This window comes from Lissotriton helveticus, chromosome 8 (genome assembly GCF_964261635.1).
Source record: "Lissotriton helveticus chromosome 8, aLisHel1.1, whole genome shotgun sequence".
NCBI classification, from domain to species: Eukaryota; Metazoa; Chordata; class Amphibia; order Caudata; family Salamandridae; genus Lissotriton; species Lissotriton helveticus.
The window spans coordinates 617,767,084-617,789,729 of record NC_136069.1 but is presented as its reverse complement, the minus strand read 5'-3'; the positions used below and the strand labels follow the sequence as shown (position 1 = coordinate 617,789,729).

The window sequence follows — 22,646 nt, the reverse complement described above, 5'->3', positions numbered from 1 at the left end:
TCCCTGAGGTCCGTGGCACCCCATATGTTAAGGATCCCCTCTTTAGGGGAAAGAGGGATGGGTTACCCTACTGCCTCTGTCATTTTGCGGGCCGACCTGTCCCAGAACTGTTGAATTATAGGACATTCCCACAGAACATGGTAAAAGGAACCAGGGAGGCCGCAGCCACGGAGACACATATCGTCAGGGCGCCTACCTATTTTGGCCAGGAGAGGAGCGGACATATAGGCTCTGTGTAGGACTTTCAGTTGAATCAACCTGAAATTGTGATTTATCGCCGTTTCCCTGGGGGACATCAGTGCCGATCTCCATTCGTCATACTCCAGGCGTCCTACGTCACCCTGCCACTTGTCTCGTAGGGACTGGAAGGAGTCGGGCATATTGTTGCATAATTTACGGTATGTGCAAGATCTTGCCTTTGTCAGGAGAGGTTCCGAAAGTAACCTATCCTCAAGAGGTGAGGCCTCTGGAAGGGAGGAAAGGTCGGACACGTTCATAAGGACAGCATGCGTAATTTGGAGGTATCTGAAGGTCTCGCTCTGGGCAAGAGCGTGACGCTGTTGGAGGTCGGTAAAAGTCAGTAGTTTCCCCTTGTGGACCAAGTCACCTAGAGTGGACATGCCGATCGTGTCCCATTTATCAAATCCTTTATGATGGCAGAGGGAGCCCAGCTTCTGCGAGGCCCAGAGCGGGGTAGCCTTAGTAAATACGTCGGACCATCCCAGGCTCTTGGTAGCTCAGTGCCAAATAGCTATGGTCTGTGACATGGGCCCCACGTAGCGATTCCGGGGGAACTTACCATACAAGGCACCCATGTACCCCTCCCGTCCTGTCTGGTAGTGTTCTAAGTGAAAAGCCGGGTTTGCGAGTGACCCATGAATCCGGGAGTTGGTGGCCACCAGTTGGGAGGCCCAATAATAGAGGCGCATATTTGGCAGGGCGATACCCCCATCATACCATCCCTGAGTGAGTTTATTAAGGGCAATTCGAGGCGCCTTTCCATCCCATAAGAGGAGCCGTAGATCTCCTTCCAGCGCATGGAAATAGGAATCGGCAATTGGGAATGGGCAATGTTGAAGGACATATAAAAAGCGCGGGAGTGCTAACATTTTAAAAAGAGCCGCTCTGCCTGGGAGGGATAAAGGTAGCGCACACCAGTGAGATACGTCACTATGGAGTCTCTGTAATGGGCCTTTTAGGTTGCGGTCGTAGAAGAGTTTGGGATCTGAAGTAGCAAAAATGCCAAGATATTTGAAACCGTCCTTGGCCATGGCAATTGACAACCCTCTCAGAAGAGCGGGTGGAGGCTAAACAAAACCGATTTGGACCAATTGATTGAGAAACCAGAATATTTACCAAAATTTGAAATGACATGCAACAGACTATTAATGGAGGATCTGGGAGAGGAGACATAAACAAGGATATCATCTGCATATAAGGATATTTTATCAATCGTATCATCATTCCACCGAAGCCCCCTGATGGAGGCATCAGACCGGATCCAGTGGGCTAAGGGTTCTAAGGTAAGTGCAAACAAGAGGGGGGAGAGGGGACATCCCTGTCTGGCCCCTTTATGCAGCTGGAATTGTCTGGAGGTGTGGGCGTTGACTCGCACCTGGCCTAACAAATCAGTATAAAGCAATCGGACCCACTGAATTTGTTATGGTATATAGCTGGTGCCGTTTCTACATCTCATACTTATACGGGTATGGTGTAGCACCATTTTTTGGGACGCATTGCCTCCTGTTATCTTTTGCTCTCCGGCTAATTAGGTTGCTGTCTGGCTGTTCCGCCACAGCCTTCCCCATTGTCCGTCACTCTGTTGCCGGCTCCGTGCATGGGCATTTTCTGTTGTTCTGTCGCAGACCCACCTCCCCCTTGGGGTATGGCTGAGGTATCTGTTCTAAGTTAAGGAATCTGCGGCTAGATGTCTCTATCCGATGTACGAGTTACTTACCTTCGGTAACAATGTATCTGGTAGAGACGTTGTCTGGCCGTAGATTCCTTAACGCCCACTCATCCTCCCCGTTCTGTGAGGACCTTGCCAAGTGGGTTTCTCCACTTGTCTCTTTCAGTTGCCATTGGTTTTTCTCTCACAGGTGCTCACATTGTTGTGCCCCTTTGAGAATTGCCATATGCGGCTAACTCCCTCCAAGGGGCTTCTTTCCTGTAAAATGGTGCCTTTTGATTCACCTTCTTCTTTAGGGATCTGTTGAGCTCTGTTTCAGTCCTCCACTACTATGGGGGACGTGCCAGTCAGTTCATACCTTCCTGCAGTGGACTGTTGTTCTTTCTATGCTCCGTTATTTCTGGACGGCGCAGTTCTTCATAGTAATAACAGTCTATTTCTGTCTGTTGAAGATACTCTTCCCTCGTTGCCTTTAGGGAAGGGTCTTCTCTTTGCTTGCGGGGTTCTTCCGCACAGCTTTTTCACTTATATGTAGTTAGTGTCTGATTCTGTTTTTTGTACGATGGTGTCTTACACCATCCTCCTTTATTTCACGGATTTTTCATCCTTTGCACACTGTTCCCATCCTTTGCACACTGTTCCCATACTTTTACAGTTTTTGTTGATGGCTCCGCGTTGTGCCGTGGAAAAGTTTCTTCGAACAAAACTGACGTCAACGCACTGGTAGGGACTTATATGACCTCGCTGCGGTCACGTATGTGGACGACGTCAGGGCGGGGTCGTGTGGCGCCGGCGCTCAGAGGTGCTGCTGCAAAAAAAAATCCGGATCCAGTCTGACGCCTGGGGATATTCTAAGTTAATGAATCTGTGGCTAGACAACGTCTCTAACAGATACATCGTTACCGAAGGTAAGTAACTCGTACATTATGTTGATTACCCACACATGCTGGTATTTGAGTGCTCTCCAATGGTGCCTCTGCCTACTGTGGTTCCAGCATGGGTGAAATTTGACGGACGTCATCAGGATCCCCCAGACACTTTTGGCAAATCTCTTTTGGTGGTTGGTAAAGGAAAACTTTCCATGTGAGAAGTCCTTTTGCCTAATGCCAGCAGGAGCTAAAGTGGTGAGGGATACCCCCACTTTATGGCGGTGTACAGGATTTGGAGATAAAAGGCCTCTGGTCTCTGAACAACGAGGTGCTTCACATCAGTCTGCTTGATCAGTGGGTAATACACCTGGGCTGAAGGCCTTCCCTTTTCTGTGGATTGGTCCAGATCTAGTCATACAAGACAACTGTGGTGTGGTATGTGCACAAGAAGGGAGTCTTGCAGTCTCATATTATCTACCATGAAGCTCAGCAACTCAGGGTCTTTGTTCAGGTTTTTTGCATCTGGCTGGTCGCCAGTCACCTGGCAGCCTCCCTGAACCTAGCAGCCGGTGCCCTAAGTATTTATCATCTTGCCTACCATGACTGGCCACACCACCCAAAAGTGTTTCAGAACACCCATCTTGTGGTTCTTTTTGCCACTTTTGAGAATGCTCATTGCCTGAGGCTGGATCATTTAAACCATAATTGTCTAACAGACCAAAGCAAATCAGCCTGCCACTTACTTCAATCTGCAGGCCCAATACATTCTCCAGAAAGCCACATACCTCCATCCAGAAGGGGCCGATCTTTGGACAGTTCAAGAATATATGAAGGTCATCTCCAGCAGGAGACTTACATCTGGCGCAATGGTACACTGTTGCGGACATCTTGGATAATTTACCTGGGGTCCAATACACCCTGTACATGGTGTACAGATGGTTTCTCCTAAGATTTGCTGGTTTGACCGTAGCCTGTAACATAGAAAAAGAGTCACACCAGAGTTTCGGAAGATCGTCTCCATTGTCAATGATGGTATTACCCCAATGTTTCGCCAACTCTGTGTCCAACCCGGCCCCTGTTTCTATGAATGCCCTGTACCAAAAGGACACCTCATGTTTCCATATTCCGGTTCTAGAAATGGAGTCAATGGTTATACTGGAATCTTCATTATCCCATAGTTTTGATGACCACCATGTGGATAACTGATAAAACTTAAATTTAGTCAGAGTCCCTCCAGTTAGTCTGGACATTAAGTCCCAGCTCATAAGATGTAAATCGACCTGGAGATCTCCCCATAATCTAGTACCTGCAGACCTAAGCGGTTGTGACAATTGATCCTGACGACAGTCCGGGGTGCCTGGGGAGTCCCAGATTGGGGCCTAGGGTGCAAAATATGATATTCATGGTATTTTCCTAATATACCCCCAATTTCTTAGTGCAGCCGATAGCACCTTGACTCTGACTTTCTTGTAGAATTTGGGATCCCCAAATTTATAGAGAAAGAATTCCTGCCCTTGTGGATTGTCATTCAATAACGCCAGGAACAAACGGCCCAATGATGAAGAATCGATGGTATTAGCAAGCATTCTAAAATTCTTGAAATGGAAAGCGTGACAATAGGAAAGCAAGTCAGGTAAAGCTAATCCTCCCAGCTTCAGTCCTCTCCTTAGCTTTTTCCAAGCTATCCTCAGAGTCTTAGTGGCCCAGATGAATGACCCGATTTTACCTTGAAGGATAGCAAGCTCTAGCATTAAAGGAAAGTGGGATTGAATTAAATAAAAATGTTAACTTCGGTAAAAATATCATTTTAATGAGGTTCACCCTCCCGTAAATATTTAATGGGAGATTCGCCCACCGTAGCACTAAGGAACCCACCTCCTTAGAAACCTTCTCCCAGCTGCTTTTAGATGTATCATTCAGCTGCTGCGCCAGGTGAATACCTAAATATCTCATCCGACCCTTCAACCACTGTATTACATCTGTACTATTCCAGCTCATTATTTCAGTTTTTTCCCTATTGATTTTATAGCCAGAGACTTTGCCAAATTCTCCCGCTAACTTATATAATGTAGGTATAGCTGTTACATGATCAGATGTATACATTAAAAGGTTGTCAGCATAAAGTGCAACTTTAAGGTCCAAATCTGCAATCTTAAAAGGCAAAATTGAGGGTTCTTCTCTAAGGGAACAAACAAAAGGTTCGATACATACATTAAACAATAGGGGGGACAGGGGACAGCCCTGCCTAGTGCGCCTCGAAATATTGAACCATTCTGATAAGGTGCCATTGACTAAAACTTTTGCCGTGGGCTCGCATATAAAGATGTAATGGCCTCAATAAAGTTCAATAGGAAGCCAAAACTACGCACGGTCTCCCAAAGATATTCCCAATTAACTTGATCGAAAGCCTTAGCCGCATCAATTGCAACCATTGTCAATGGCAATCCCTTATCAATTGCAACATCAATGGCTCCTATAGCTTGTAAGGTGAGCTCATTGAGCTGCCTTCCTGGTATAAACCCCTTCTGATTAACATGTATAATAGTTTTAATAATTTTTGCCATTCTGGTAGCCAGAATGCCAGAGAAGATCTTAAGATCTAAATTGAGTAATGAGATCGGCCTATAAAGCTCAATTCTTTGAGGGTCTTTGTCCGGTTTAAGAATCAGAGACTGTTGCCTCTGACCATGAGGGGGGGGATAGCTTCTTTCTCTAAGAATATTTTGTTAAAGAGAATTTTTAAAACCGGTACCACCTTATCCAATAGGCTCAAATATATCTCAACCGGGAGTTCATCTGGCCCCGCGGCTTTGCCCTTACTCATCTTTTTGAGCTGCTCTCTAATCTCCCCCTCAGATATACTAGTAGCTAGGTATGCCCTGTCCCCCTCAGACAGATGAGGAAGATCTCTCTTACTCAACCATGTTTTTACTGCTTCAGTACTATATTCTATTCCTTACTTATAGAGATCGTACATAAAAGATCTAGCCTCTCCCCTTATTTCATCCTCTTTCTGCAGCAGTAATCCCGACCCTCTTTAAACCAAGTTCTTTATGTTGTTCCAGACTCGGTCTGCCCTCGACTTCCAGGCAAGAAGAGAGCCGCATTTTTCACCATATGCAAAGTGCTGCAGTTTACTTGCATCCCATCTGTCCTTTATAAATTTAATCCGTCCTAGCTTTAAAACCTGCTTGCAAAGAGACCATCTCCCTCTCTAGCTGTGGCATAAGACTTCTGGACGTAAGAGCTGCCTGATGCAGTTCCCTCTCCTTTTCTTTAATTCTTCTAGAACTGTCCGCATCTGCTTCCTTAGCCAAACTGCTTTTAACAATCATCATGGAACTCAAAAGTCTCCTTGCATATGCCTTGAAGGTCTCCCATACTATGTGATCACTAGATGTGGCATTATTAAACCGAAAAAACTCTTCTGTTTTCCCCTCAAGATCCATCCTCACCCTCTCTTCCAATAACAGAGTCCTATCCAAAGTCCATTTCCTTCGGCACCCATCGGATTTAAAGTTGAGTCTCATTTCTACTACTGAGTGATCTGATACTGGGACAGGAGTATATGATATGGATCTAAGGTCCGACAGTAAGCTTTGATCAACTAAGAAATAGTTGATTCTTGAATATTGCTTAGATTTTTTACTATAAAAGGAATACTCTCTAGCTTTCCCATTGTCCTCTCTCCATATATCTAATAACCTAAACTCCTTAACCAACGTCTTAAGTGTGGCGAATGTTCTAGATGGCACCCTATACTTTACTTTAGATGTGCGATCCAAGCCGGGGTCAAATATTAAATTGAAATCTCCCCCCAATATTAGTGGACCAGATGTTTCCAACAAATTAGCCTGAAGTTTTAAAAGAGGCCCCGGATTATCCTCATTTGGCCCTTAGTACACTGCGCATACTACCCGGATGCCATTGATGGAAAGAGTTGCAGTTAACCACCTCCCCGACTAATCAGTGCTCCATTTCTCTACCTTAATCCCTCTATTGAACCTTACAACCATAGCTACCCCTATTGTATAGCCCCCTTGGTTGGAGGGCAGCACCTCTTGGACCCAGCTAAATTTGTTAAAACTCTGCTTACATTCTTGAGCTTCCAGGTGAGTTTCCTGCAGCAAGTAGATATGAGCCTCACTCTTCTTTAAAAACTCGCTCACCTGGGATAACTTTCTGGAGTTTCTAAGACCATTAACATTCCAGGAGAGGAACTTAATCTCCTGATGGCCACTCATATCAGATCTCGAATCTCAATAAGCATAACCCAACTTGAGCCATTCAGCATTACTACTATTTACATGAGGACATTTTAATTCAGACAACCCTTCTGGTGATTTTAGCTTTCTTAGAAAACTCCTAGAAAGCTCTCTAAGTGGTAGTTGTGGAGAGCAGCCTTCAGGCTTAGTTCATAAGGAGTGTTAAGCAGCTTGTTTTGCCAGATCTAATTATGTAGTGTAGGTTAAACAAAAAAGAACCACACAGTGTAGTTATAAAAATATATACAAATGTGTGTATTACACAACACTCCCTAACAGATTGGTAGGTCTCCTACGAGGAGATAATACAAATACACACAATGCTTCAATTGCAAACAGGTAAGTAAAAACAATACACTCCAGGGGGGGACCAAACCATATACTAAGAGAGTGTTATGGTAACGGCGACCAAAGTCGGGACCATGAGACTCAGAAGAGCTGGGGACACCAGGAACCACTCAAGGTAAGTACCCAGGAACCCAACAGAGGCTGTGTGCAGAGTGAGAACACAGCTGTGTACTCAATAGAAGTAAATAGGAAAGACTGTGCAAGTGTACGGTGGACTCCAAGGGTGGATTCTTGAAGAGAAGAACCTGCAAGCAGAGGGGACAGAGTCTATGCCACTCGGAGATGACCAGGAGGCACGGAAGAGCAATGCCCACTGATAACAGAAGATGCAGGTGTGATGACGGGGACCTTGTCACTGCAGCTGTGAGAACCTGGTGACGCTCAGGAAGACCAGGAGCCGATCATGAGCTGTCGCATGTCGGAAGTCAAGAACCTAGCGGTCGATGTCCGGCTGGGCACCAATAAGCCTTGGCAGCAGCAGCAACAAACATGGAAAACGATGAATGAGCAAGGGTGGGACCAGCAAGGTCCAAGGGACTCACCAGGTGCAGGAGAGTCAGAGCCGGTCATGAGCGAGCAGGGGAGCCCACTGAAGCGGAAGACCTTCAAGAGGACCCACTGGCCGAAGGTACAGGAGTCGCAAGAGGACCTATCGCAGCTCACCAAAGATAAAGGCCCACTGTGCAGAGGATGCAGTGAAGACAAAGATATTGGCAGGAAGAGGTGCCGCAGGCTAGAGCTACTCCCATTTCCTTTGTCCAGTTTTGCGCCAGAGAGGCTCCCATAACTGGTTCTAACTAGATTATACGAAGAGGGCATCAAATGTGCCCTTCGAAGCAGTTTGTTGCTGGCAAGCGCACCCACCCCATCCCAATACACGTAGGGCCCGGTGTACGACCATTCACTTTTGCGAGCCTCAAATTGCGTCTAATTGTGACTTGCTATTTGCAACTCGCAAAAGTCAATGTACAACAGTGTTTCAGACACTGTTTGCATTTCCAGTGGGGTTCCAAATTGCATGCCTCATTAATATGGAAGTGCAATTTGCGACCCCGATTGGAATGGCTGGCCCTCCCTGGGATGGTGGCCTGCTCGGGTCAGCAGATCATCATGTCTGTGACTGCTTTTTAAATAAAGCAGTTTTGTTTTTTTATGCAGCCTGTTTTCCTTGACGAAAAGTGGGATGCATTTGAAAAAGAAAAATGAAACTTCAGTTTCATTTTTTAAGGGCAAGCAGTGGTCCCTGGGACCACAGCCTACTCCTAAAGTAAGTTGAGGCACTCTAAAAAGAAGTTGAAGAAGCAAGATCACTCTTCTGACTCCCCCCGACGCTCGCGCGACGCGGCCGGGGGTTCGGGCGACACTAACGACGCGGCTCCGCCGGAGCTGCAAGCGCCGCGTCCAGCTCCATACCCGCCGGTCCCTGGGTTGCACGCGACGCCAGAGGAGATTAGTGCATCTCCTCACGGCCATGCGCTCGCGCTTCCCTCCGTCGGAACCCGCCGAGGTGCCTGCGGGTCCGTCTGGGAGCCCTAGCAGGCCGGCAGCTCCGGCCCCGGTGCCGTCCGGTGCGTCAGCCCCGGCACTGTCGACGACTCCGGTCCCAACACCGCAGAGCTCCTCAGGATCCAGGCCTGGATCCGTGACGACGCTAGTCGACCTTACGACCCCTCCGCTGGCGCCGTCACCTAGGGTGTCTCCCCCGGCGTCGTCCCCGGTCCCAGTCCGGATCCGGCGTCGGACCGGCGCCGTCTTCGACGCCGATCGGTGAGCCCTTCACCTACGACCGGGCTCCATCATTTATTCATGACTATTAGGAGATGGATGACGAGGGGGACTGGAAGGGGTCTGAGGACCCTCTGGCACTGCAGTGCCAGTTGAACCAGGACTGGGCAGACGAGCTGGGGAGGCCAGTGGTCTGGACACTTCGCCCGACACTGGATTTGTCTCCCCTCTTACCATGGCTACGGTGGAGGGGGCTGCTTACAGCCTGGTGTTGACTAGGGCAGCCAAGGCCTTTGCTCTTGAGCTCCCTGTCACGGCCGTGAGGACTAACCTCCTCACTGAGGTGCTCAAACCGCAGGCAAGCTCCTCATAGCCTCTCCTGCCGTTTAACGAAGCCCTCACCGACGTTCTGTTGGGCACTTGGTCCAAGCCCTCTACAGGCCTCCCTGTAGATCGGAACGTGGCCCGACGCCAACGCCCGGCTCCGGGCGACCCCAGCTTCCTGTTCGTTCACCCCACCCCCGAGAGCCTGGTGATCCAGGCCTCTACCTCCCCGACCTCATTCCCGACCGCTCCTCCGGATCGGGAATCCAAAAGTTTGGGAAGAAACTGTTCTCCACACTGAGTTTGGGGTTGCGGTCTGTACACACCGCCTCTCTTTAGGGCCGTTACACCCACTCTCTGTGGGATACGGTCACAGCTAGCCACAGGCCGCAGAACCAAGCTCAACGCGGTCGCGGACGTGGTAACCACCGTGGCGATGACGGGGGGACAACGGCAAGGTCAGCCCACATCCGCCCCTGCGGCATCTGCCTCAAAGTCCTCCTAGTCCGAGCTTTCAGGCCCATTCGATGCCAATGGGGGGGCAGGGTTCGCCATCACCTCCTCCACTGGAATTCCGTCACATCGGACAGGTGGGTGCTGCAAATCGTCCAAAGGGGCTACTCCCTCCCCTTCGAGGCGACTCCTCCAGCCATGCCACCACAGTACCACCGCATGTCGGGGGATCACTTGCAACTTCTGCAGGAGGAAGTTACGGTCCTCTTGGCCAAGGGGCCATCGAGCGCGTTCCTGGGCCAGAAGTAGGACGTGGTTGCTATTCCCACTACTTTCTGGTTCCCAAGAAGGGCAAAGGGGGCCTTGGACCTGCGGAGCGTCAACGGCTTCCTTCAGAAGGAGAAGTTCAAGATGCTGACTTTGGCTCAGGTCTTAGCTGCCCTGGACCCGGAAGACTGGATGGTAGCGTTGGACTTGCATATTTCCACATCCACATCCCCGTCCTGCCGGCCCACCGGCGTTACCTGCAGTTCACGGTAGGCCAAGAGCACTTTCAGTTTACCGTGCTCCCCTTCGGCCGTAACTGCGCCCCACGGGTGTTAACTAAAGTGATGGCGGTGGTTGCAGCTCATCTGCGCAGATTAGGGGTTTCAGTCTTCCCCTATCTCAACGATTGGTTGTTGGTGTGCTCACCCCAGACAGTCGTCTCCCACCTCCAGACTACGACCGACCTCGTGCACTTACTGGGGTTCTCCATCAACGTGCCGAAGTCACACCTGTGCCCCTCTCAGAAGCATCCTTTCATCGGAGTGGTTCTGGACTCCGCCCAGTTTCGGGTTTATCCCCCCGAAAGCGGGTTCGGGATATTCAGGCTCTGATTCCGATCTTTCAGCCTTTATCTCGAGTCTACGTCAAGTTGATGCTGTGGCTCCTGGGGCTGATGGCCTCCTGCATCCTTCTGGTGCATTACGCCAGGTGACGGATGCGGGCTTTGCAGCGGGACCTGAAGTTTAACCGAAGCGCGTAGTGGAGACGGACGCGTCCCTCCTGGGATGGGGAGGCCACATAGGAGAGAGGGAGATCAGAGGCCTCTGGTCTGCGGAGTCCCAGCTCCACATCAACCTTCTGGAGCAGCAGGCGATCCGGCTTGCACTGAAAGCATTCCTTCCCTCTGTCCGGGGAAGTGTAGTGCAGGTGTTCACAGACACCACCACCTCCATGTGTTACTGCAACAAACAGGGCCGGTGGGGTTGTGGAGCCTTTGTCAGGAGGCTCTGCGCCACTCTGGCAATGGCTGGAACACCAGGGCGTCACCCTGGTGGTTCAACACCTGGCAGGTTCCCTGAACGCCATGGCGGACGAACTCAGCCGCCGGCGCATGATGGATCACGAATGGCGTCTTAACTCTGATGTGGCGCAAGGCCTCTTTCAGCAGTGGGGAGAGCCTTGGTTAGATCAATTAACCATCGTAGAGAACGCGCATTGTCATCAGTTCTGTGCGTTGGAATTTCCAAGGCCGCACTCGCTCGGAGACACTTTTCGTTGCGAGTGGAGCTGCAGTCTGTTGTACACCTTTCCGCCTATACCACTTCTGCCCAGAGTGGTGCAGAAGATCCGGCGCGACTGGGCCCCAGTCATCCTTGCGGTTCGGACTGGGCACAAAGATACTGGTATCCTGAGCTACTCAGCATGTCAGTCGATCCCCCGATTCGTCTGCCTCTTCAGGAGGACCTTCTGTTGCAGCAGCAGGGGACGGTCCTCCACCCAAACCTGTCCAGTTTCCACCTACATGCGTGGAGATTAAGCGGCGACAGTCTAGCAGCCAGCCGTCCCTCCACAAAATCGGTATACGCCTGCAGGTGGAACAAATTTGTGGCATGGTGCACAGCAAAGTCTGTGGATCCTCTCTCTGCCCCTCTTTCGGAGGTTCTCCTCTTTCTTCTTTCTCTGGTCCAGCAGGGCTCTGCTCTGGGCACTGTCAAAGGCTACCTCTCTGCCATTTCAGCCTTCTTGAGGCTTCCTGATCAGCCTTCTCTTTTCAAGTCCCCGGTTGTAAATAGATTTCTTAAAGGCATCAGGCACATGTTTCCTCCTGTTCCTTAGCCTCAGTGGGACTTGAACCTTGTTCTGACCTATTTGATGTGCGCTCCTTTCGAGCCACTTCACAATTGCCCTCTTCGTCTTCTGACTCTTAAGACTGGATTCCTGGTTGCCATCACCTCTGCCAGGAGAGTGAGTGAGCTCCAGGCTCTATCTTCTAAGCCTCCTTTCCTTTCTGTCCATCCGGACAAAGTTGTCTTGAGGACTCGTCCTTCTTTCCTGCCCAAGGTGGTTACGGCCTTTCACATCGGGCAGTCCATCACCTTTCCCACCTTCTTTCCGCCACCTTCCAAGGAGGAAGAGAGGCTCCACCGTCTGGACCCAAAACGTGCGCTCTCATTCTACTCAGACCGCACACGCCAGTTCCGGGTGGACAACCAGCTCTTTGTTGGTTACGTGGGCGCTAAGAAGGGATGGGCGGTGCACAAACGGACCATCTCTCGGTGGGTCGTGTTGTGCATCAAGGTCTGTTATTCCTTAGCGAAAAAGGAGCCTCCTGTTTGGCTGCGTGCCCATTCCACTCATTCCACGGCGGCTACTACTGCCCTGGGTCGGGGAGTCCCCTTGCAGGACATCTTTCAGGCAGCTACGTGGGCCTCGCTGCACATGTTTGCTAAACACTACTGCCTGGACAGCAAAGTCCGGAGAGATGGTTTTTTCGGCCGTTCCGTTCTCCAGGTCTTTCTGGTGTGATCTTGGTTCGCCGACCCACCACCGGGGTTGGTATTGCTGGGGTATCTATTCTAAGGTAAGGAATCTAATACTAACCTGTTTCTTTCAGATGCACACGTTACTTACCTTCGGTTACGATATATCTGTAAGAAACAGTAGTTAGTGATAGATTCCTTACCGCCCCACCCATCCTCCCCATTCTGTGAACCGATATCTAGGGTTAAGGACATCCCTGCAGGGCCCTAGTTTTCTGGCACCAGTGTCGGTCTCTGGCATGGCTCTGCGTTCCTGGCGCGGAAAGCTATGTACAAGAACTGACGTCAGTGTGCAAGGGCGGCGTCTATGTACTCCAACGGCGTCATCCTGGCTATCACGGCGCCGACGACGGTCGCGGAGCCGCAGACGAAGCCTACCGACGCGCAGGGGTACTACTACCCAAAAATTTCCAAATCCAGTCTGACGCCTGGGGATATTCTAAGGTATGGAATCTAACACTAACTACTGTTTCTCACAGATATATCGTTACCGAAGGTAAGTAACTTGTGCTTTCGCACGGATCCCAAAGGGGAAGGGGCCCCCTTCCCATTTGCAAGTGGTTTACCACCTAATTGAAGTAGGTGGTAAACTGCGTCCGCAACTGTGGTCGCAAAACAATAGTACATGGCATTCAGACATGCTATTAGAAAGGGATACCCCTTCCTAATAGCAAGAGTCACTATTTTGCGAGTTAGTGACTTGTAAAATAGGGTTTGTACATGCCAGGACCTGGACCGATCTCCCTGTGCGAGCGCAAGTAGTGGCCACTGCCTTTGAACAGTCAAACTCTTAAACAATTGGTGAAGCACCCCCACCAGACACGGAGAGTAAATGGATAGATGCGGCAGGTAAGAGACTAGCAGCGAAATCTGCCAACCATTGGAGGACTGCCAACTCCATTGATCTCATCCTGCTATGACACAGCACACTGGGATGATATGGAGAAGATCCTACAGTACCCCCCAGAAGAACATAAAAAGAGAGCATTCCAAATTGCATCAGAGGGAAAGCTTATATCTAATACCAACATACGGTGTGACCTTGAAGAAGCTGACACATCGGCCAGGGTTATTAATTCAAGCCTTATATTAAGAAGATATGCATGCGTAAGGCTGTCTGGCTTCAAGCCAGATGTTCAAGAAGACTTAATAGCCGTCCCCATTGATGGCAAACCTCTTTTTGGGACACAGATGATTACCCTTTCCAGAGAACATGAAATATAACCAGACGATGAAAGCAATGGGAGCGTTGCAAACACAATCACAAAGTGGCTTCTTTCACCTCTCCTCCTATCGTGGAGGGTCCATACAACCTCCCCTCTGGCATCCACTTCTTACAATATGACCCACACTCAAACATCCTCCTCTAGAGGATACTATAGGGGCTCCTATAGAGATAGCAATCATAGAAGCAGAGGTAGAGGAGGTTTTATCAAACCTTCTGCCTCCACTACCACCAAGCCTTTGCAAGCCCTTCATTCCCCCTGATTACACAACACCTGTCGGGGAAAGCCAACATCAATTCCTTCCCATATGGATAAATATCATATCCGACCACTAAGGACCTAAAGACTTAGGGCCTAACAATAAGGGCATTTGCCGTTACTATTCCCCTTTGATTCCTGAAGCATCCATTTGGATTGTGATAGCACAGAGTAGACTCTTGACAGGTATTATAATTACTGTGTGTATAGGGTCGATGCTATTCTAGCAATATAATTACTATTATGTCATTGTGAGTATTCCTATTTCAAAATATATATACAGGGAATCAAGTTATATTAAAGTGTCCACCCTAATGTAGGCCATAACATTTCCAGTTTGAACACAAGCATACTAAAAACACGAGATTCGCACTAAATTGCCCTATTGTTTGGTGTATTCATGTCAAGGAATGGTGGTTTGTTATTGGATTATAAAGGAACTAACTGTTTTAAAATAACTGTCATGCAGAATCATTACCAGCATTTGCATCATGAATTACAGATTGCTGTCAAAGTTCCCTTGAGAAATGTGAAATATATTTCTTCTATTTCTATGAATTTGGTGACAGTGGGGATAATATGAAAAGCGCGTTTGTTAAAATGTGTTGGTTTCGTATTATGGTAAAAAACATGAACTTGCAAAAACAACAGTTGATGGACAAAATGCAGAACAGTCATACATTCACCCCAGTACAGAGATCTGGGCCTAAATCCATTGTTTTTTTGCTCGCCATTTCAGTTTGAACCCAGCCATATACAAATCAGTCTTGACCCTGTGCCTCATGGGAACAGTCCAGCCCAAACTGCCAAGCCAGGTCCTCCCTGGACTGGAAACAAGCATCCTAGGACCGGTTTCGGGGTTTCACCCCTCTTCAGCCAGGATAGCTTGATTCCAGTGGCATGGAGAGCACGGGACTCGCGTCTGAGCATACCCGTCCCACTCGGGGTGACAAATTCAAAAACAACAGTTGATGGACAGAATGCAGAACAATGTCATACATTCACCCCAGTACAGAGATCTGGGCCTAAATCCATCGTTTTTGTGCTCACCATGCCATTCCAGTTTGAACCCAGCCATATACAAATCAGTCTTGACCCTGTGCCCCATGGGAACAGTCCAGCCCGAACTGCCAAGCCAGGTCCTCCCTGGACTGGTAACAAGCATCCTAGGACCGGTTTTGGGCTTATCAGTCCTGTTTTGTGAAATGATCAAAGCGAAAGTTCTAAGTGAGCCACATCGCATATTCTGAATTTTGGAATCCTTTTATTTACCGCAATGTTATTTTATGTCATTTCATTGTCTTTCTTTCATGTTTATTATGACGATACATGCATAAAATGGTAACCCAGGAAGCATTTTACCAACTTGACAAAGACCGTGTTCCGGCTGAAACGCGTTGTTGGTGACAAATAAATATTCAATTGTGGATTGGTGTGCCGCCTCTTTCCTTACCCTTGGATAGAATTTTGGATACTTTGTGGCAGACTGCCGCCTCGGCAGGCACCAACGCTAAAGGGCAGGCGAACGGTGTTTGCTGGGCAGACACCGAACGAAGGACGATATATATAGATATAGTACTGGGGAAATGTGTCAGACGTGATAAATTGCAGGCGGAGCAAGACAAGTAACGCAGCTCTGCCGAAAGTGCTTAAATGCTTAAATACACGATTTGAAAGACATATTTTACACCAGTTTACAGACCAACAGTCACCAGTAGACAAACAAAACACGTTTAATACAATTCCATACAGCAGATAAACAACACAGTTGATGAAATGGAGAAAAGAGAAGCGAAAAGGAAAGAACATTTATCTAATATGTTTGAAAAAGGAAACATGGAGAAAGCTCAAAATAAACGCGATGATACCGGAAAAAAAGATACGAAAAGTAAAATAAGATTGTGGGAAAAGCTGAACAAAAAAGAAATCAACAAATCTTGGGAATTAATATCTCTGCAGAAATACTTGGAAGCACAAAGAGTCCCGAGAGGACTAAGGATCATGCTGATGCCCAGCCAACAAGACGCTACAAATGACCTATTACAGGAGTGGGGTGAATTCACACTAAACTCATCCCTAGGATTAATAAAAATACTAGTGAAACATATCAAAATTGCCTTGGTTAAAATAAAAGAACAACTAAAAGTGGTAGAAAAAGAAATGGAAACTTTGAAACTTAATCCCAAATTCAAGGAGGATTTAGAGAAACAAATAGACAAGCATGAAGAAACAGTGAGACAAAGAAAACATAACACATTTGTGAGAGATGCCAATGATTATCTAGAGGGAAGAATTTTCACTTTTGCCCGGAAATTTGATCCATTCAAAAAACATTTAGGAACAACAACAACCTCTTCAACTAGCGTATCGGCATTCACGTCCGACGAACCAACAGAAGAAGATCCAACAATGGATGACGCCATGAGGATTTTTTTAGGGTATATGCGCCTCATTCTCCAACAACGCCAATGGGAACAGGATCAGGGGGCGCAAAGACAACAACGGGGACCATGGCAACAAAGGCAAAAAAATCAACAAGAAGAGGCTGGAGAAGGAAGCACTTCACACGAAAAGATTGGTACCGAAACGAGAGGTATGAAACAGAGACGGGGCAAATGAATGAAGAGTTACAAGTGATAAACTTATCCAAACGGGATATTACACCAGCGGAAATATCATTACTAAAAAGAGGCATCAATTTTTGCCCCACACAAAGAATGGATATGGCACAAACTAGAATTGATTTCAATTTGTACATACGCAAAATTAAACTGGCTAGACACTTCATGGAAAGAAAAAACAAACCTAAAATTGAAAAAATACCTTTGAATCTGACCTCTGAACTATGTGCAAAAGATGCGGAAGGCTATCTAGCCTTGATGAACATGGAAGTCGAAGATGAACAAGCAATATAACTGGAAACTGTGATACCTCAGTTGGGGGCTGGAACAAGTCATAAAAAATCTAAATCTAAGTTCTACCCACAATTAACACCGGGCAACAAAATTGATATATTTCAAGAAGCGGTAATACAAGAGCTTTACAAAATTACCAAAACGAACTGCAAAGACAATTTATCATCCCAGGAACGAGAAGCCTTATCCTCTTTGATCAATGACCAAGGGATGGAAATCAAAATGGCAGACAAAGGGGGAAACGTGGTGTTATGGGACAGAGAACTATACACCTCAGAAGCAATGAATCAATTGATGAACCCCCTCTACTATGAAACTCTACAAAACAACCCTGTGGACAGAATCAAAAGAGAAATTGATCAAAAAATTATGAATTGGGAATGAAAAAACCCGATTGATTATGACGAGAAAAAATATCTCAGTGTAGACTTCCCACGCATGGCAACTATGTATTATCTACCAAAGATACACAAGGACCCCATGAAACCACCAGGGAGGCCAATTGTGTCGGCAAAGGGATCACTTTTGGAACCGATGGCCAACTTTATTGACTATTTCCTAAAAGCATACGTTGAAAAATTGAGATCCTATATTAAAGACACCACGGATTTCCTTTGCATGTTGACAAATTTGAAGTGGCAGGATCAGTACCTATTAATATCAATGGATGTGATTGCCTTATATACTAACATTGACAATGATTTAGGTCTGCGGGCTTGTTAATACTACTTAAAAGAACGCAATATACATTATAAAGATCATAATGAGATGATAATGGAAATGATCTCCATAGTATTGACTAACAACATTTTCCTTTTTGGTGAACAACTGTACCGTCAACGTAATGGAGCCGCTATGGGCTTTGCCTTTAGCCCCAGTTACGCCTGCATAGCATTGGGCTGGTGGGAGGAGGAGGTGGCATGGAGCAGAGAAAACTCAACCTTTACCCAACACATAGTCACCTGGAAAAGATTTATAGACGATCTATTCATTGTATGGAAGGGGAGTGAAAGAGAATTCGAACAATATTTTGACATCTTAAACAACAGTACTCCAGGCTTGAAATTCACGTTCGTGAAAAGCAAAGACAGAATAACTTTCCTAGATACAGAGATGTATGTGAAGGATAATCGGGTAGAAACAACCCTACACCGAAAGGTTACAGCAACAAATGCCACCTTAGAAGCGACCAGCTTCCACCAACCTGCTCTAATCACAAGCATCCCATACGGAGAGTTTCTCCGGATAAAACGCATTTGCAGTGAAAAAGAAGAATGGGAAAAACACAGTGCAGCAACCATCAAACGTTTTCAAAAAAGAAAATATGGCAAAAAATTGATTGACAAATGCTGGGAGAGAGCCAACCAAAAACAAAGGCAAGAATGTTTGAAACCCAAAGAGGAACAAAAAAATGCAGATGAACCAATCAGATTAATCCTGGATTACAGTCAGGAATCGAAAAAGATAACACAAATATTGAGAAAAAATAGGAGGATTCTAAAACTAGACCCAATAATAGGACAACAAATGGGGCAGCATCCGGTGGTAACATATAGGCGAGCCAAAAACTTAAAAGATCAACTTGTACACAGCCACTTCATTACTAAAAAGAAAAAGACCACGTGGTTACCAAAAACAGGATTCACAAAATGTTACAACTGCAAAGTGTGTGAAATCGCCAAACCAACTAAAGAAATAACAATGGCAAACAAAAAAGTGTGGAAAATAAAGGAATTCATAACTTGCAAGAGTCAATATACCATCTACATGAATGAATGTCCTTGCCAACTCCGTTACATCGGAAGTACAATTTGCGAATTAAAAAAACGCATATTGGAACATGTACGAGCCACAGTGAATAAAGACAGAGGAAACGCGGTGGCCAAACACATGGAGACGCATCATAATGGCACCTGGAAATTACTAAAAAAAAATTGGGACTGGAAACAATGTCTTTGTCAGAAAGAGGCGGCCATCGGGAAAAACTTTTGCGACAAAAAGAGTCGCGCCACATTTTGAACTTTCGGACAATGACTCCTTTTGGACTGAATCAGTCGGAAGAACTGTACATTCATATATAATAAGAGATAGAAGATGAACTTCTCAATGGACTCCTTAAATATTTATCCCAGAGCCCACACAATCAGAATTAATGATACGAGGGGTATGCACCAATGATGGGAGTTACAATATTCACGTAGCCCCACTGGAGGGCGGTAAGGAAAAGAGACTCATGAGAGAACTTTATAAATGGCTCCCACAATTAAATTGATTGTTTCAATTGAGGTAAAACAAACAGTAAAATGAACTGTAATCACTTTAAATATATTCATTGTGCACGAAATGAATGTCACTAACTAGAAATATAACATAAACAATTGTGGGGGATATGCATAAATACAAACTACGAGTCCCAGAATTCCTATCAGGGTGACAGGAGCTAGGTCAATCACGTGATTGTTGTGGGTGGGATCTCCTTTTTAAATAATGATTAGCAAACAGTTGTGAGCAACCGTGATCAAGGCAGAAGGAGCTACCGAAACGCGTTGGTATTGCTGTGTTTCAAAATGCTAAAATGGATTTAAGAATAAATTAACTTTGTCTACAACATTACGGGTGACTGGAGTGGCGGCTTTGTTGATTTTCTTCAGAAATCGTTGTTGGAATTAGAAGCGGTGTGGTTCAATCGCAGTAAGCCACGCACCCACTGAGAAGCGCCAGATACGGGTAACCCGGGAACCAACTCGTTGTAATAAATATATATATATATATATATATATATATATATATATATATATATATATATATATATATATATATATATATATATATATATATTTTTTTTTTTCAATTGTTGCTCCACAGACACCAGCCTGCTGCACTCTCGAGCGGGTGCTTTCCAAGGCGGGGGTGTACCCGCCGAACAAATGCTTGCTGCCACAGACTTATCACAATTTCGATGTGAATCAGACAAAGCACTCCCAGGGTTTTTTTTTAAGCCAATAGATATTTATTTGGCAAACCAGCACGGACAAGACGCGTTTTTTCATATATATATACGCGTTCATATATGCCCTATGGGCATATACGAACGAACTATGGGGTTCTTTAGCCCATCCAGGGCTTGATCAATACTGTATATATTGTAAATAGTGGAAAAATGATTTAAGTAATTGTTACTTAATTTTCCCGTTACCCCGCTTAACTGATCATGAATATCGAAATGTATTTCTTCTCGTGTTTCATGGTAGAATTGCACATTCAAAGATGGCGACAATTTCATTGTTATGTTGTCCTTTCTTGATGTTTATGCCATACACACTGTGATTGAAGCAATGTGCTATAAAGTAATGGCGGCGCGTTTTCATTTCGCAATTGACAAAGGCTAAGCGCCGAAACGCGTCTTGTCCGTGCTGGTTTGCCAAATAAATATCTATTTGCTTAAAAAAAAACCCTGGGAGTGCTTTGTCTGATTCACATCGAAATTGTGATAAGTCTGTGGCAGCAAGCATATATATATATACACATATATATATATACACATATATATATATACACATATATATATACACATATATACACATATATATACATATATATACATACATATATATATATATATATATATCCAACAACAGGGAAGCCCAAACGGAGTAAAGCCACACGGAAATAATAGGCACTCATCATTTAATTTCACGTCTTGCAAGCAGGTAACAATTCAAGAGCAGTTGTCAAAAAGTTTCTTCTTGCACCAAACGCGTTTCGGGATATTCAAAGTCCCTTCATCAGTGGCGTTGCTAAAAAGTAAGAAGCACTGATCATGCGCTCACTAAATATTCAATTACCGTCACACGTGGGCGTAGCCGTTCACGTTGCAGCCTGGGCATTGTAGTGCGCTACATTCTTCCCCATGTGGGGTGGCTTCTCCCTGCTTTTAAAATGTCAGCAAAACAATAATAACCAAGTGGGTGGAAGTACCGCTCTGGCTGTCACCTGCTCTGCTTTGCCAGTGTGAAATCCTTTGCTGAAAGCCAGCACCGCCCTGCAACTGCACTGTGCTTTCTTCCGTCCAAACAGTGCCAGCATCCAGGTTCGGAGCCGGCATGGATCCGCAAACCGGTGGCGGGCTTTACTCCACGGCTGGACACATCGGTAACCATCCAGCACACTTCAAAAAGTTTCTTCTTGCACCAAACGCGTTTCTTGATATTTAAAGTCCCTTTATTAGTGGCGTTGCTAAAAAGTAAGAAGAAGCACTGTTCATGCGCTCACTAAATATTCAATTACCGTCACACGTTCTTCCCAACTTTTTGAAGACTGCTCTTGAATTGTTACCTGCTTGCAAGATGTGAAATTGAATGATGAGTGCCTATTAATTCCGTGTGGCTTTGCTCCATTTGGGCTTCCCTGTGTGTTGAATATATATATATATATAACGCTTAATCTCCTCTCGTTAAAAGCAGGAAAACAGCACTCAGGAGACGTCAATTTCGACGGTCTTTATTTTATGCAACAAAAAACACGTTTCGGCGTTTAGCCTTCGGCAGTTACTGTTGTGGACAATGTGTAACTTATAAGTTACGTGTTCGAGGCCTGGTGGGACTGACTCAGTCTTACATCCTTCAGAGACAGATACACTGAGTACTTTGAGCTGGATAGTAAGATTTCTTATTTGTCTCTACGCTATAGTGGATCTCCATTAACAAGTGATTTCTGTAAAGGTTGTTTTCGATATTTAATTGTTTGACATTCTATCAGTTCTAAGTAAGTCAAGGCAATACAATGAATATCATATTACGCTTCATCCACTTTCTGTTAAAATGCATCCTTGAAGCGTTTTTCTTTGGCTACAGAGATAATGTCTGAACTTTGTTAGCCCATCATTTCGTTTTATCAGATAATTTACTAACTTGATACAATGGCTATCTACATCACATTGTAGCCTCTTGAAGGGAATTGTGTTGCAGACCATAGTTACAAGTACCTGATATTTCATTTGTCAATCAAGAGTTCCCCAATGTACTTGTTTCTCTTGGCCATTAGCTGGACCAAATGGTTTGTAGCACAAAAGTAAAGGGGGTGAAGACCTAAGATGTGGGCCAACTTTTCTCTTTGTGATAGACCCATCTAGATTGTGCCAAGTACTCAATGTTTTTACCAGGTACTTCAAAACCTAAACAAAAAGAACACACTTTCAGAGATTCCCAAAGTTAAAGCCATCACTCATCAGTAGTGCAAAACACTTCTAAATCTCTAAATGTTCAAAGTCTATGCATTCGTCAAGGGTTATCATGGTCCATTCTAGAGCAGCAGTGAAAATAAGACATTTTACAACATATATTCACTGGCTCCACTAACATTTTCTGCCATTCCATGTGGTATGAAGAAATTTATGGCTGGAACTTGTACAATTAATTTAATGGTAAAGAATGCATTAACTTGTAGCCACTTATTGGCAACTTTGACTACAGATTAATCTCAGCATCATATTAAATATCCAGCTTGAGCACCTTGCAATTATAATCAAAACAACTCTGAACATTGGGT

General features: G+C 45.8%; 1 protein-coding gene across 5 annotated transcripts in view; it reads left to right on the top strand.

Annotated features, from left to right (window-relative positions):
• MYCBP2 (MYC binding protein 2) overlaps positions 1-22,646 on the top strand; it is a 1,909,483-nt gene that overhangs the window by 1,525,677 nt on the left and 361,160 nt on the right. The window lies entirely within an intron of this gene.